Source organism: Excalfactoria chinensis, chromosome 31 (genome assembly GCF_039878825.1).
Source record: "Excalfactoria chinensis isolate bCotChi1 chromosome 31, bCotChi1.hap2, whole genome shotgun sequence".
Classification (NCBI taxonomy): Eukaryota; Metazoa; Chordata; class Aves; order Galliformes; family Phasianidae; genus Excalfactoria; species Excalfactoria chinensis.
In genome coordinates this window covers 811,510-827,894 of record NC_092855.1, presented here as the reverse complement: position 1 = coordinate 827,894, position 16,385 = coordinate 811,510, and positions in this window count along the sequence as shown.

Genomic DNA, 16,385 nt, shown 5'->3' with positions numbered 1-16,385 from the left:
AACGCTTTTGGGGGCGCACCCGGCCGCCCCGCCGGGCAACGCCGGGCCAATGGCGGCTCGATGCGGCCCCGCCTCACCCGCACGGCGCATGCGCGAGGTGAAGGGGGGTGTTGGGGTGGTTGTGGTCCGTGCGTGGGGTCCGTGTCCTGTATAGGGCCTGGATCCGCCCTATGGGGCCTCCGTGGGGATGGAGGACTGTGTAGGACACGTAAAGCTGCGTGGGGTCCATACAAGGCCCGAGTGGGCCCGGTATTCTCATCGTGGGGGCCGTATCCCCTGCTTGGGACCTGTAGCCCTATATAGAGCCTGTGTGGGGCCTGTACCCCTATATAGACCCTATGTGGGGCCTGTACCTCTATATAGAGCCCGTGTGAGACCTGTACATCTATATAGAGCCTGTGTGGGGCCTGTACCCCCATATAGGCCCTGTGTAGGGTCTGTACCCTTATATAGAGCCTGTATGGGGTCTGTACCCCTATATAGAGCCTGTGTGGGGTCTGTACCCCTATATAGAGCCTGTGTGGGGCCTGTACCCCTATATAGACCCTGTGTGGGGTCTGTGCCCCTATATAGACCCTGTGTGGGGTCTGTAGCCCTATATAGAGCCTGCATGGGGTCTGTACCCCTATATAGAGCCTGAGTGGGGCCTGTAGCCCCATTAGAACCCACAATGCTTGCATGAAGCTCCCACTCCTCCCCATTCTGCTTCCCCAGGAGGCTCCTATGACTGCCAGAGCAGCCCGCAGCACTGAAGACCCCATCCCTACTCTTGGGTGTGCTATGGGGGCAGCACAGCACTGAGTGGGCCGGGGCACGATGCTGGGCAGGCAGCACACACAGCCCTGCTGCCAAGTGCTTCACATTCCCTGCGCTGTGGGTGCTGGCAGCCAAAGGGAGAAGCACGCTGAAAATGTGCCCTTGGTGCTGCTGTTCTCAGCTGGGAGGTTGTGCCTTCACGGGGCTGAATCAAAGGGTTTGGTGGCCGCTTGCACGCTCCGGTTCTGCCCTGATTCAGGATCCTCCAGTTGGTTTTGCAGCTCTAGTTCGTGTCTTGCCATACACCTTTTCCTTGTGCTGCACAGTGGAGGAGGTGAGGATGGGCCTTGGGAGCTTGGGGAGCTGGAGAACCCCCCCACACATTGGGTTCATCATGTGCGGCAATTCAGCTGATCCCAGGGCTGAATCGCAGCCTTTGTTCTCCACCAGCAACCTAACGTTGTTGTTTATGTCTCTCACAAAAGGATTGTTTATCCTGTGTGTGTCGGGCACAGAAAAGTCCAGTAAAGAAAGAACACACTGTGCTGTGGAGTCCCGGACCCCCAGGAGCCTTCCCCATCCCCCCTCTTATCCCCATTGCAGTGTTTGTTCAAAGCAGAGATCTGAGTGCCCCTCATTTCCCAGCAACCAATAGCAATGGTGTAGTGTCAAGTCCTGCTGCCTGTGCAGGCTTTGTGTCATCCTCCTCCTGTGCTGTTTCTTTGCAGCTGCTCGCAGCGATGGTCGGCAATGCATGGAAACGAAATCTTGCCTCTTTTCTGCCAGTTTTAATCCTAATCTTTCAGTTTCCACACCTGGGATGACTGACTTTTGTCAATGAATTTGCCTCTGAAAGTGCCACAGATGGAGAGGAATGAGGCCTCCGCAGCTCTCATCTGTGATGCTGGCACTGCCCCCCTTAGCCAAAACCAGGCAGGGGTACAGCCATAGAGACAGCAGCCTCCTGGACTTCTGACCCAACTACAGCCCCTGCTGGACAGCCCAAGAGCTGAGCAGAAGCTGGCCTGAAGGAGAGGCTCACATGCTGGGTGGGATTGCAGAGTGCCACTGCACCAGCTTGCCTGAGCCCAACAAGCTCCTATAGTTTGCCAGCTAACACCCTTCCTTGTGCCTCAGTGCATTGGGAGCAGCCTCCAAGACTCCCAAGGTTCTGAGCTTGCAAACTCTCCCAGCTCTGCAACAGTGACCCTCACTCCTTTGGCAGCAAGGAGCACCATCAATGAGCAAAACAGGGAGGTTTTCTGCTTCTTCTGGAGCTTCAGACGTTGATCATCAGCAAATGAAATAGGCAGCGTGTCCAGAACAGCACGGGGTGCCAAAGCAAAGCTAAACGACAAGCCAGCACCTCTACAACGCTTCACATCACAGATGCAAAGGGGGATTAAAGCGAGGCCCTGACTGAGTGCAATGACTCGCCTGGATTTGCTGGGGGACGTTAGGATAAAGCAGGAGAGTGCCATAAAGAGGATAAAGGATTGGAGTCGGCGAGGATAAAGGCGGAGGAACAGATGGTGAGCATTGCCAAGACAGCGGAGAAGTGAGCTCAAGACATGGGCTGCTGTTGTCAGTGCTCTGAACAACACTCGTTTCAGCAGCAAACAGAAACGTATGACAACAGAGAGCAGGGATTTGGGACACAAAGTCCTTTCAGCTTCACTTGGCCTTGACCAGTTGGCTTTGGATTGACTTGTGGAGACATCTGAAAGGTGATGAAAGAGCTTTTCTTGCCCTAAAACTCACTGGAGCTTTTCCCTTTCCAAAAAGGCACTTGCTGAGGTTCTGGACCCAAAAGCACTTATGGTCATTTTGTGCCGTTTGTGCATTTATGTGTCATTTGCTGCCGTTTTGCCAGCCATCTGATTGTCCTTTCTCCATATCTGGCTTCATCACCCCTTCACTGACACATTGGTCTGTTTGGTCCTCCAGTGCTTGCACACTCAGGGTTGCTTCCACCACAGCTTTTGCACGTGAAGCAATAACAGGATGCACAGAAGGATCGCCTTCCATTCCACCTTGACACCTGCCCACGTGCCTTGCTGCTCTTCTGCTCTCAATAACCAGCAGCATCATTGGTGCAAAGCAGGCACTGACATCACAGCAGCAGTGATGTAACCCCAAAGGGAACAGCTGGCTTCTAACAGTGAGGGTCTGGATCACAACCAGTCCCAAGAAGCAACCGGACAGGAGTTACCCCTATGGCTCTGTTTGCATTGGGATGGTTTCCTGAGCTCGAGGAAGTCTGCATTGCAACCTGAATCTTTAGGACTTGGTGTATCTCCGAGCCAACCTTGGCTGCTGCAATAAAGATGGTGAAAAAAACCTATTTGAAGAACGAAACAGAACTCTTTAAAGATGTGACATAATGGAGTATGAGCCAAAGGTTGCAGAGGGAAGGAATGCTCTGCTATGGGGTAATGCGTGGTGTCCATGCCTGCAGCCTCATAATGAGGAAAGGAACACCTGCTCCCTTTTGAACTGATGAAGATAAAAACTGATCTCTTCAAATAGACAGCGCCGTAATCCTGGGACAATCCTCCTGACTAAACTTAGGTAACCAGATCGGGCCCTCCAAGCAGTTCCTGCACTGTCTGAATAGCAACTGGGCCGCAGTTATTATCAGTGAGATAAGCAGGATTTTAGTGAAGATCCCAACTCTTCTCTAGCAACGTGAAACCAGGGCCAGAATCCAGCAGCAGAACCAACCCAACGTGCTTTTTCCTATGGCTGAATGCCTTGGAAGCACAAGGCTTTACTTCCAGGTGTGCCCAAATCCCTTACATTGGGCTCAGCAGCTGATGCCTTAAGGTGGACAAAGGGCAGAAGCAGAACAAGACATTTGCATTCCTTTAGGGGCAATTAGAAGATATACACTTAAGGAGCTCGAGCTCATGGCTTATTTAGTTGCAAAAAATCATCCGGGAGACAAAACCATTCCCAAGGAAAACAGACAAAGGATTAAAGGATGAATACTTTCCAAGATGCTAAAGGCCAGAAAGCAACAGGGCTGCCCTTAGGTACCACTTTTCCATGCGGTTTGCAGCCTCGGTGCACACCAAGCAATGCAGTTTGCTATGCACACCCCCGTCAGCTCCTAAGCAAGGCATCAGTTTGAATACCAGGACTAAAACCCGATGGAGAAGAAAAGGGGAGCTGCTTAATTGGAGGTGAAAGGCAGGATTTACGCCCTGATCCATTCCTCTATAAATAGGAACATGGCAGTACGACCCTCTGTTTGCTCAGCCCCTTTTAGCTCCGTGGCTGGAAATAGAAGCTAATCCCAACTGCAGTTCTTACTGTGATTAATGGGAGCAAAGGCTGCTCTGGAGCTGGTGCTCCTGAAGCAAAGCATTGCAGGAGAGGTGGTGAAAGAAGGAGGGATGAGGACTGTGGGAAGAGAAGGGGGTGAAAAAAACACCCTTAGGATATGGGGTTTGCAGAACCATCTGAATGGGTGATATAAGGATGGGGGGAAAGGCTTCATCTGATATACCTGAAAGGCTGTGCTGCCATTCAATAAGACCTGGACAGAGTTGGACAAAGAGGAACCTGATGAGGTTGAATGAGAGTAAATGTAGAGTCTTATGCCTGGAGAGGAATAACCGCAGCCTCAGGACTCAGGTTGGGGGCTGAGCTCTGAACTGGAGCACTAAGGAGAAGGACCTGGGGGTCCTGGTGGGTTCAGGTTGCCCATAAGCCAGCAGTGTGCCCTCATGGTCAGCAAGGCTATGATATGGGGAGCATTACAAAGAGCGTGGGCAGCAGGATGAGGGATGTTCTCCTCCCCCCCTTCTCTGCACTGCTCTGCAGGGGCCACATTTAGAATCCTGGGTCCAGTTCTGGGCTGCCCATTCAAAAGAAGAAGACAGGGTTCTCCATGAAGGGGATCCAGCCATAAAGAGCCTGGAGCATCTCCTGTATGAAGAAGGGCTGAGTGTGACCCGGAGCTGCTCAGCATGGGGAAGAGAAGACTGAGAGGAGATGTGATAGATGTATAGACGTATCTAAAGGGAGGAGGGGGGGCAGATGGATGAGGCCAGGCTCTTCCAACTCCAACACAGCAAGTTCTGTGCTGACATACAGAACGACTTCAATGCGGTCGGGGCGGCTCACGGGCGCCCTCTGTCGGAGCGCTGTTGGAACTGCACCGCCCGCCCTTCACGTCGGTCCGAAACGCCGTCGGTCTTTTCGCAGCCGTCTCCATCGGTTGCGTTTTGGGGGCTGTTTGTGTTTAATTCGTCATCTAACGTGAGATGCTGCCCGTTCCTTGGGCAGGGAGGAAAAGGGAGAGGGTCTCAATGGAGTACTGGTTGGGCTGCGGTTGGACTTGATGATCTTCAAGGTCTTTTCCAACCTGGGTAATTCTATGATTCTATGATTGAAAGGGCTTGGAGCCATCCCTTGAGTTGAAAATGGAAACCCGTTCCCCTCTGTCACCTCTTTGACGATCCAGCTCTGGCCAACCATTTCTGAACACCACGGTGGGGCGAGGAGGGAGTCATGGGAGATCCCTTCCAACCCAACTCGTGCTGAGATTCTGTGATTTAAAGAAGAAAAACTTGTGTGCATCAAAAGGAGACCTGAGGTGGGACCTGCTTATGCCCCCAGTGACATCACAGCTGCCCCCAGTGACATCACAGCTGCCTCCCCATTGGGCTCATTTGGGACCGCAGTGCTGAGAGGACGCGCTGCTTCCAGGGCTCACCTATAGCTGAGATGGCGAGGAGAAAGGCTCCAAGAAGAAGGCGGCTGAATATATCTGTCTCTTTGGGGAGCCAGGCTGTTGGCGAGGGCCGTCAGGTCCCTGCAGAGGAGATGGCAGCAGTGGGTCAAAGGTATGAGATGGGGGGAACCTGCTGGGGACATCGGGCTCCTGCCTCCCTTTGGCTCACACAACCAGGCTCTTTCCTCCCACAGAAGCCTCCGAATGCCAGCAGGATTGAAGAGGCTTTTAACTGGACCGGCTCTTGCCTCTGTGGGCCAACTCTTCTTGACGTGGCTTAAAACAGCCACAGGGTTGGCAAGAACTCTGCCCACTGCTGCTGCAGGGCACAAGAGGACAGTCTTAAAACTGTCCTTCCTAGTTCTCCTGTTCACTCTTGGTAAGTGCAGATGAGCAAACGTGCTGCAACCACCATAGGGTTGTGCTGGCTGCTGTCAGTGTGAGCAGAGGCCCCCAGTATGGCTCCTTCTGCCTTCCTATCCCAACCTCTTGGTCGCTGCAGAGCTGCTCACCACCAATGGGTCCCGCTGTACTTATACCCTTCTCTCTGCCATGTGATTTGCAGCCATGGTGAATTCCTACTTCTTTATTACTTGGTGGACGCTCAGGAGGACACATAAGGACAGCATGGTGCAGGTCAGTGACTGTGGGCTCAGACATCCTTCCTCCATCCTGGCCTCTTGTACCCACCAGCACGGAGCTCACAGCCCTCTGGACGTGGCTTGCCTTGCATGTCAGAGCTCTGGGTGCTGGCAGGTCGTATCCTGACATCGATGCTTGTCTTTCCCAGGAGATTGAGAGACTCCAGCAGGCTGTGTCCGAGCAGAGAGAGCAGCTGGACTGCTATCAGACTCCAGACTGGGCACTGAAAAGCTTTGGTGAGGACACAGGCAGGCGAGCCCTGCTCCCCATGTGCTGCTCCACGTCTGTGGCCTCTTGCACTCATCTCCTCCCTCCTCATTACAGGCGCCTCCATCGACCTGCAGAGAACATCTCCCACCTACACATTCAAGTGTTGGGTTTGCAGGCTCCGCTGGTTCTGGCGCACCATGAACCCTCCCGATACCATATTGCAGGTATCTTAGCAGTGCTGGTTGCACCCCTCACTCCCCCTCGCCCCTCAGCCACCACCTTCCCCTTTTCATTGCCATTGAGAGCCCATTTGGAGGGCAGGGAATTAAGGCCCTGTGTTTCTGCCTGGCTCCTCACACGTAAGCCACTCTCAAGCACAAGTATGAGCCCCAGACGGTCACTCACTTTGCCTTTAGCTGAAGCAGGAGTGCTGTGACCCCCAGTGCTCTCTCCTACTTCTCTGCCCTCCCATTCTGTTTGCAGCCGGGTGTTTCACTGGGAGAATGCTGGCCCATGGAAGGACAGCGGGGCCAGGTCGTCATCCGGCTGCGAGCCGAAATCCTGCCTACTTGTGTCACTCTGGAGCACATCATGCCTGAAATGACTCCAACCGGCACAGCCCTCAGCGCTCCCAGAGACGTCGCTGTCTTTGTAAGTCCCTACTGGGCTCTACTGTAGATGTGGCCATAGCACAGTGTTGGAGCAGGGACTTGCTTTTGGGCATCCTCTTGAGTCCCAGGCTGAGCACTGCAGTGCCCCAAGGGGATGTTTCCTATGTTGGAGAGGTGGAATCCCTCTTAAGCCTTGCTTTGCCAAGTGTCTTGGGGATCTTGAGCTCCACCAGAAGCAATGCTGGGCTACTGGGCAGCCACGTGAAGCCTGAATGACCCTCCTTGTGCTTTGCTTGCAAGGGACTGGATGTGGGCAGTGAGGAGGAGGTTCCCCTTGGATCATTCACCTTCCACATGGGGAAAGAGCCTACACAGACCTTCCTGCTTAAGGTACATGCACCGTGCATGGAGGCCTCCCTGCATCCCCAATGGTTGCACAGCCACACTCTGCTGCTTTCTGGAGCTCCTTAGCAACACGTGGGGAGCTTGCTGAGTTTACAGTGGGAATTTACACCCTCGTTTCTTTCCTCCTCCCCCATTTCCTTTGCAGAATCATCATTCCGGAGCCTTTGGTTACATCAAGGTGCTGGTCAAAAGCAACTGGGGGCATCCAGATTATACCTGCATTTACCGAGTGCAGGTGCACGGAAAGGGGCTTTAAAACAAAAGATCCGTAATTGGATTTGATTGGCAAAGAAATTAAAGACTTTTAACACCTTCTGGCGCTTTAGAGCCTCTCCCTGGAGGACTAACCACCATAGAGCTTGGAGGACTGCTGGCGCAGAGCGGTTAGCGCAAGCAGACGTCGCTTCCGCTTCCGCGTCCCTGGAGGACCGACTACCATAGAGACGGGCTGCGCAGTTCCGCCCTTTGGCCACGTGGAGGCAACAGAGACCGAGTGCGGCCTGTGCTCCTTATGGGCCCTTCCGATAACGATAAGGGATGGGGCCGTTCCGATAACGATACGGGATGGGGAACGCGCTGTAGGAGGCTGTAAATGCAACAAGTGGCCCCTGAGCAGCACCAGCTCCGCTTCGTCCAGCCCTCCTCCCTCCCCTTCGATTATTTACTGCTTTAATTGCCCTTAAAACAACAAAAAGCAACGGGAGCAGCAGAGATTTGCATGCAGACGTGCATGTGTGCAAGGGAGGGTTAAGCGTTACGGAGCTGATTTGCACGTGGGACCATTTGCAGGAGCCCCGGGGGAAGCTGCAACGTGCAATTAGTGGGTACGAGCAGCACCAGACCCTCCTTGAGGCTGCACGGGGCTGAAGTTGCACATCTGCATGGCTGGAGTTGCAAAGCTGCAGGGCTAATGTTGCACAGCTGCAGGGCTGAAGTTGCAAAGCTGCAGGGCTGATGTTGCACTGCTGCAGGGCTGAAGTTGCAAAGCTGCAGGGCTGATGTTGCACCGCTGCAGGGCTGAAGTTGCAAAGCTGCAGGGCTGATGTTGCACAGATGTTGCACCGCTGCAGGGCTGATGTTGCAAAGCTGCAGGGCTGATGTTGCACAGATGTTGCACCGCTGCAGGGCTGATGTTGCACCGCTGCATGGCTGGAGTTGCAAAGCTGCAGGGCTGATGTTGCACAGATGTTGCACTGCTGCAGGGCTGGAGTTGCACAGATGTTGCACCGCTGAAGGGCTGATATTGCACAGCTGCAGGGCTGGAGTTGCACAGCTGCATCTTGCTTTGGGGTCTCACATGCAATCCCATGCCATAGCAGTGCTGGTCCCATTTGGAAAGCCCACCGTGCTGCACTCATTATTGCGTCCATAGGATTTGGGCTGCAGCTCTGCCCTGCTGTGCATCACCATCTGCATTCACTGCCCTGTGCAGAAAGGTGTTGGGTGCTGGATACCCAACCTGCCCCCCCTGCTACTGCTTTGAGGTTAACATGCAAACTAACAGAGCTGGGTGGGTTCAGGATCACCCCAACCCTGAGCTCAGGACAAGCCAGCAAAGCACTGTGGCTGCTATAAAGGAGGAGCTCAGCTTGGCCAGCCTTGTTGGTGCTGCACAGTGCAGCTCCTGCTGGGACAGCGTGGGTTTCATGTGCTGAGGAATGATGCTGCTGTTCCCTTCCGACGGCGGCAGCTTCCTTGTGGGAGAGAAAACAGATACAATATCAAAGCACAAACCAAAGCAAGGGAGAAAATAAAGAGAGGAGTGTTTGCTGACTGCGCTGCGCCTTGTTGGTGTTTGTTGTGTTTCTGCCATTGCTTTGGCAACCCCCGGGGGAAGACATGCCAGGCTGCAGCTCTGTGGGGACCGGCGCTGTGCCGAGTGAGGTGGCCCTAATGGGGCTCAGCTGCTCCCCTGCTAAGAGCAGTGCTTGCTCTGCACCTTGGGCTGTGCTTGCCTTCCATCCTTCCAGCTCCAAGGCAGAAAAGAAAGGGTGTTTTCTGGGTCTGGCTGCCTCCCTTTGCATAGAGGGAAAGTGGTGAGCATGGCTGTTGTATTGCCACCTCCAGCAGCTCCTGCTCCCTCTGCTTTGCAGGTGGAGGTGGTCACTGCCTGCAGCTGTTGGTGATGTCCCCCATCCGCCTCCAGAGCTGTACCAGGAGCCCTGCAGCATCCCCAGGGCACAGCAGTTGGGGGTGGGCGAAGGTTTTACCCTTTGGAGGCCAGGAATGGCTTTAAAGATGTGCATTAACCCTTTGGGGGCTGCAGCACAGAAGGTGGGAGCAGCCCCTGAGCTGCAAAGCCTGGAGCTCAGCTCAAAGCAAATGGTGTAGGGAGAGATGGTGGAAGGTTTGGGTAGGTGGGGGCTCTATTGTGTTGGATTCTCCTTTGTGCATGATGTGCAGGAGTGCTGAGCACAGCTGTAGGGACTTGGGGGGTATGGGGGAGAAGGGGGAGCTCCTGCCCAGTGCACTGTGGGGTTGGTGGGCTTTGCTTTCTGCTTTGGGAGGTCCAGGAGAAGCAAAGTTCCCCTGCTACCCTTGCATAACAACTCAGGTTCCTTCCAGGCTGGTGCATGGGGGATGTTTCCCCTCTCAACTCCTTTCTCCTTAGTCAGCGGACGTGACTCACTGGGAGGAAAGCATGGAGAGCTGTGCCAAAACCACGCGACAGCAGAGGGTCTCTTGGGGTCCAAGGACAGCACAGCACCAAGGTGACACCACAGACCCCCCTCCTAAATGGAGCTGAGCCCGAGGTGCAATGCAGGAGCAGGCAGGGAGCTGAAAGAGCATCAGGGCAATGCTGTGCTGTAAAGCCACGAGGCAATGGGGAAAAGCTCTTTGAGGAGTGAGGCTGATCCCTGGCAGCAGTGGGTCAGGGGAGCAGGCGAATCTCGGGTGCCAAACCTTGGCTGGATTAGTGCGAGAGATCAAGCAGACCGGGATTAGGGAGTCAAGAGATCCGAACCACCTGTAGGGGGGTGAAAAGAACTGATCTATGGGGGATGGAGCTTGGGAGAGGTGCACAAGGCCTGAGCTTTGGAGTGATTAGATAAGTGAATCAGGGCCTCGGGGCGATTAGACAGAGAAATCGGGTTCTACACCAATTAGGTAAAGTCCCCCCCCCCCCCCCAGCGATTAAATATACAGCAGTGTCTGCAAAGAAAAGTACCCCCCCCGTTGGCCCTTGGGACTGATAGGGCTGAGCATTGATTAAAGAAGCATCTGAGGCTGAGAGCAATTTGATAAGAAAGCAAAACAACGGATCAATTAGCCTGGGAGAAAGGATAAGGGGTAGGTGATAGCAATGGGGCCGCCTGGAGAAGGAGTGGGATGGAATGGGCTGGGGTGCATGGAAGGGATGGGAGAGGTCCTGGTTGCATCAGAGGGGTGCAGGGATCCAGGTAGGTGTCAGCAAGGGTCAGATACAACCCAAGTGCAAGAGGGTTCATTGCTGCCCTTGCAATGATCCCTCGGGTTGCAGTGAAGCACCTATGGGTGCTGCCCTTCATCCAAAGCATTGCAGATGCCCTTTCAGAGGCAGCGTTGGGCTCCCAAAGTGGGTTTGTTCAGCCCCAGGTCCCAACCCAGATGCTCTGGGTGCTTTCAGTTACGGGTGCTGGAAGAGCAAGCAATTAGAGAACACAGCAGAGCCTTGAAATAATTAGATCAAGGAGCGCAGCTCTGGCAGGTGAGTCTATAGTGAAGAAATGGGAGCGCTGGAGAGATGGAGATGAGAAGGGTGATCAGATCTTGGCACAATTATCTAGAGAAAATCTGCTCCAGACTGATTAGAGGAAAAGGAAAGGAGCTTTCCGGGCAATTAGGGGAGGGAAATCAGTGCTGGGCAGGAAGAAAATAGAGGCTGGAAGATATCAGGGTTAGGAGATAGCACATCCACTGCTCCCAGGTGGGGGGGTTTCCCTGCAGGGTTGGGGTGCAGCGATGCCTCCAAAGCTGGCCTGGCCTTGAATGTGCAAAGCCGAGCTTCTCTGAGCTCACGCTTCTTGCGCTCTTCTCCTTCCTCACCTTTCTGTTGTTCCTGCAAACCAAAGGAGGAAAAAGGCAGAGGAAAGGGGCACAGCATCAGCCCAGCACATGACGCTGACTGTGGTGCTGCTGTGAACGGGAAGCTGCGGTTTGAATGCTGGGTTGGATTCTGCACCCGGAGCCTGCTGACGATGCACAGCATCCCATCCCTAAGGGCTGAGCTGGAAAACAGCCCCCAGCACCCCCAGCAGCGTGGCCGGGCTTTTATTTGTCTTTATTTTTCCCTCTGCTTTGTGCTTGTGATGCTCTGCCTGATATCCCAGTGAGTGATGGGGAACAGAGCGCTGCTGGTGGCCTCTCTTTCCCACCGGGTGCTGCTGTGAGCAGCAGGAGGGCATCTCCTGGTTGGATCCCCTCACCCTTTGGCCTTCGTGCTTGAGATTGCAAGGCTGAGCCTGCTTTCTGTGGGGCGACAGCGTTATCTATCTATTCCCAGCTCTGCTCTGTGTCCCCCCCCCTTAAGAACCACAGGGGTTTGGGTGTCCTCAGCAGCTTTGCTGTGGGCATTGGGGTCTCTCTGTTGGTTTCCTCCCTGCAGCCTGGCACAGCACGTAGCAAGGCTTCATGCTGCTTTAGGAGGGGTTTGCTTTGCAATGCGGGTGCGTTTTGGGGGTGTGCCTTAAGCTGCACCTCTGTTGGAGGTTGCAAAGGGAGTGTGGGTGCACGGAGCTCACTTTCTTTGCAACCCCCTTGTCCCTTTGTCTGGGCACGTGCAGAGGTGCAGCTTGAAACAACTGTGGAATGAAACCCACCTGCAGCCCCGTGTTCATTGTAGGGTCACAGCTGCACTCCTGCCTTGGGCTGATCCTGCACCTCCCCTTCCCAGAGCCATCCCCAGCCCTGAAACTCACCCTCCCCACCCCTCAGCTTCCACTTACACCCTCAGTTTTGCTCTCTACCACCACACCCTGCACCAGGGAGGGGGCAGTGGGGGACACTCCTGTTCTGCACCCCTCTCCCCTTGTCCTGGGCTCTGCTCCATTGCTCTGTACAGAGGCAGAGCCCCACACTGTGCTCCACTCATGCACCAGCCCCTGACCCCACTGCTGTCTGTGGGGATGAGATGGCATCTCTTGGACCCCTTTTGTTTTGGGCTCGGTAAGAGAAGCTCAAAGCTCTTTTTGCTTTGAGATCTTGCAAAGGCTTTTTTTTCTTGCTCCTAATATTGATAATTATTGTTAATTGACACCCCCCCCCCCCAACCTATCCCTGAGGCTCTGGCTCATGAGGGACAAGAGGAGGTTGGATGCACCCCAGGAGTGTCATTGCCACCTGGGTGCTGTACCAGGCAACCCCCCCCCCCCCAAACCCCCAACCCTGCTCCATGTGACAGCAAGAGCGATGCACGTGGGCCATTCTCAAGCCTCCTGCAAAATGAGCTGCAATTTTGCAGCCACCCTCCCCCAAACCCAGCTCTGTTCTCCTGCTGGATGAACCTGAAGCCCCAGCAAACTCTTAGGGATGAGAGCAGGGTGCAATGCACCAAAGCTGCTTGGCCAGGCTCCTTCTCCTTGCTTGCAGGGTCAGGCTCACGTGTAGCACATGCATCCCAACTTTGTGCAGGCAATGAAGGGATTTGCTCCCCGGGGTTGCACAGGGATGCTGCAGTGCCACGTTCTCCCCCTTTTGCTGGTACTGGTTTGAGGGCTGTGGGTTGTTGGGAGCACTGGGGGCTCACTGCCCCTTCCTGCAGCCCCCACGCACATCCTGGCTCCCTCGTTAGCCTGACCCCTGATTACACTCTGCAGGCTCTGTATTGCTGCTGTCGCCCTGGAAACGTGTCGTCTCCACAGCAACCATGACAACCTTATGTTCATTAATTTAAAAAGGTTCACAGTGTAACAAATGAAATAGTTAGAAGCTTGTCAGGGTGTTAAGGAGCAGGGGCTGACAACTCGCCCTCCTGTCAGCGCCCACCGGAGCTGCTGAGCCTCGTAGTTCTGGGGCATCCCAGCAGTGCTGCATCCCTGTGGTCTCCATGGGGATGCTGGGTTTGGTGCACAGCACAAGGGACACCGAGGTCACCCTGCCTTCATTACTTCCCTTGCCATGCCTTCACTTCCCATGCCTTCCCATCCCTTCCCATCCCTTGCCATGCCTTCCCTTCCTTTGCCATGCCTTGCCATGCCTTGCCATGCCTTGCCATGCCTTGCCATGCCTTGCCATGCCTTGCCATGCCTTGCCATGCCTTGCCATGCCTTGCCATGCCTTCCCTTCCCTTGCCATGCCTCCCTTTCCCTTGCCGTGCCTTGCCATGTCATGCCATTCTCTTCCATGCCTTGCCATGTCATACCATTCTCTTCCATGCCTTGCCATAGGTGTTGCTGGCATGAAGACAACCAAGTTGTGCCAGCTGCATGCCTGGCTCTCCCTTCGTTCCATATCACTGTGCTGCCCATTGAGTTGACCGTCTCAAATCGAGGCCTTCCTCCGTTTGGCTTCTTATTTTTAGTGAGCAGAAACATGAAAGGAGACTTTTTTCTATAGATATATCTCCTGCCATTGAGATTCGACACAGTTTGGCTCAGAATAAGGGTTATATGTTATAGGGTTAGGTATAGGGCTAGGGTTATAGGGTTATGTTATAGGGTTAGGTATAGGGCTAGGGTTACAGGCTTGGGGTTATAGGGTTATGGTTAAGTTTAGGGTAAGGGTTAGGGCTCTAAGGTTAGGTTTAGAGTAAGGGTTATAGAGTTAGATTAGGGTTAGGGTTATAGGGTTAGGGTAAAGGCTAGGTTTGTAGGATTAGGGTTAGGCTTATAGGGTTAGGGTAAGAGTTATAGGATTGGGGTTATAGGGTTAGGGTTATAGGGTTAGGTTAAGGGTTATAGGGTTAGGTTAAGGGTTATAGGGTTGGGGTTATAGGGTTAGGGTTATAGGGTTAGGTTAAGGGTTATAGGGTTGGGGTTATAGGGTTAGGGTTATAGGGTTAGGGTTGTAGGGTCAGGATAAGGGTTATAGGGTTAAGGTGAAGTGTGAGTGTGCACCTAGAAATGGTGCTGCCTTAGGGGGTGTGGGGGACCAGAGCTCATTCGTGGGGCACCTGGTGCTGCCTGCTGGGGCTGCAGCTTGGCTCAGCCATGTGATATAACCAGGGGAAGGCGTCGCAAACTGCATGGCTGCAGGCCAGAGCTCAGCATTAGAGCGAAGGGCACCGGGAGGCAAGCGTGGATTACATGGGAACGACGGGATCAAGTGAGCAGCAGGCTGAGCGGAGGCGTGGGGAGGGGGGGGGGGTATGTGTGTATGGGGGGGGGGGGGTTGTGTCTGTCCTCACCCCCCTACCCCTTTCTGGAGCGATGCCATGCATGTCTGGAGCAGCACAGAGCATCCCAGGTCAGGAGGCTGCTGTGCAGCTGATAAGAACCTCGCCCAGCAGAGCTCTGCTCAGCCCATGCTGGGCTGGTGCAGGTTGAACTGGCTGAGCGATGGGAAACAGCCCGGCCTTTATGTGTGTCAGGGCTGGGCATGCAGGCAGGAATTGCAGGCTTTGAGGAGGGTCTGAATCTTGCTGCGTGTGGGAATGGAGATTTGTGTGAGCAATGAGGGCCTGGGTAAAGGAAGGCAGAGTCCTGACCCCCCCATCTTTGCTTCCTCCAGACCGCAGAGCTGCTCTGGATCCCCAAGTCTGATTCAGCACAGCATTAATGCATGCAACTTTGGGGAGTTCCTTGCAACTCAGCTGCTCCCAATCAGCAGAGACTCCTACACACTGAGGCTGTGCTCCTGCTGCAGCCTTGTTCTGCTGCCTGCCTGCCTCCATCACCCCATGCACCAGGGAAGGGAGAGCAGGGCTGCAATCTCGTGCTTCAGAAGCAAAAGGAGAGAAGCAGTGAATGCAAAGCTGCAAGATGCTGCGTGGATTTAGTTCCGAGAGAGCTGTTTTCACAGCCTGGGTTAGCTGATAAGCTGCACGCTGGGCTTAACCCTCGGGGTGCTAAGAGATGCTCTTGCTAATAAAACCCAAAGAAGTGGGATCAGTTTCTTGCTGCACTGCTGCTGTCCTGCTTGGAGCAGAGCTCATTGCAACCTGCAGCTGAGCCCTCGCAGAGCTCATTGCATCCCACACCCAACCCCTTGCAAAGCTCCGTGCTCGTGCTCCTTTGTTTCCCCACCATGCCCTTAGGACCCAGCAGAGCTGCACCTTCGACTCAGCACATGCGAAGAGCAGATGTAAAGGCTGAAGGACTGGCCCAGGGCCGAGCAGGGAGGGAAGAACGCCATGAGCCTGGCTCCAGCTTTTAGAGCCGGGGCTGCAAGCTCACACTTCAAACACAAAACAGCCTCCCTTTGCCTCCAGCACTTCTGAGTTGCATTTGGGGCTTGGTTTGGAGAAGATGCAGGCACAGACCTGGAAGCAAAATGTTTTCATGCTCCCCTACAAGCCCCGGTATGGAGCAGAAAAAGCTTCACCTTCCCCCAATGCCATCACCCCCTTTTGCCTTTGGGGGAACCCCCCTCCCAGCTGGGCACACATGGTGTTGTGGGGAGGGGGATGTTTGGGGGCTGCTTCCCCCGTGGGTCTCCCTGCTGCTGGGGTGTGCACAGCTGGAGCCCCAGCAGGGCCCTGCCGCTTTAAAGCTGCCTCTCCCATGTGCTGTCTGGTTGTGCTGGAGACGGTGACGCAGGCAGGACGTCAATGGAGGCTGTGGGAGAATTTAGCCTGGGAGAGGAAGGGGGGGGCAGGGAAGGAGGAGCGGGGTGGGCTGGTGGCCCCTGGCTCCAACCTCACAGGGCCACCGAGCATCCCCAGCACCCCGCCGGCTCTGCTGCCCTCCCGCCAGCTGTGAGGGCAAATAATCCGCTCCAGATTGCAGCCGTCGTGGGCCACGTGAAAGCAACGTTTTCTTCCCTCCCTCCCCCCCCTCCCCCAAACCCCAATCCAAGCTGTCACCGCACGTGTGCCACCCTTGCCGAGCTGAATGTGACCCCAGGCTGCATCCGTGCTGCTCATCCCCATCCCCAGCGTGTTG